The sequence below is a fragment of the Wasmannia auropunctata genome, unplaced genomic scaffold, assembly GCF_000956235.1.
Source record: "Wasmannia auropunctata unplaced genomic scaffold, wasmannia.A_1.0 LD304697.1, whole genome shotgun sequence".
Classification (NCBI taxonomy): domain Eukaryota; kingdom Metazoa; phylum Arthropoda; class Insecta; order Hymenoptera; family Formicidae; genus Wasmannia; species Wasmannia auropunctata.
The window spans coordinates 1-346 of record NW_012058193.1 but is presented as its reverse complement, the minus strand read 5'-3'; the positions used below and the strand labels follow the sequence as shown (position 1 = coordinate 346).

Genomic DNA, 346 nt, shown 5'->3' with positions numbered 1-346 from the left:
GTTTGTTTTTTGAACGCTATTTAATGAGTTGTCATTGACATTTCCTTGAAATATAACCTCTAAATTACTACAAGTTGTGATATTTTGCAAAACATAACTATAATAACAATTTGTAAAAATGCGTTGCACATAATAGGTATATACATATTGGGACACGTATAAACATATGTATGTGTGTGAGTGAGTGAGTGAGTGAGTGAAATGTATTTATTATTTCAGCAGATACATGATGGATCCTGAGACGACAAACGAGAATTTATTTAAATTGCAGTGTTTAATTAAAACCACCGAGATACAGCATAGTGTACAATGCAAACTTGAAAGAAAATTATTTTTTGCATTGGCA

The 346-nt window shown here is 30.3% G+C and overlaps 1 long non-coding RNA gene across 1 annotated transcript; it reads left to right on the top strand.

The window, feature by feature from the left end:
* The first annotated feature begins 6 nt into the window (after window positions 1-6).
* Window positions 7-344, top strand: LOC105461233. The gene is made up of 2 exons (XR_975910.1): window positions 7-136; window positions 220-344. It is a non-coding gene; the product is annotated as an uncharacterized LOC105461233 (long non-coding RNA).
* Window positions 345-346: the final 2 nt, after the last annotated feature.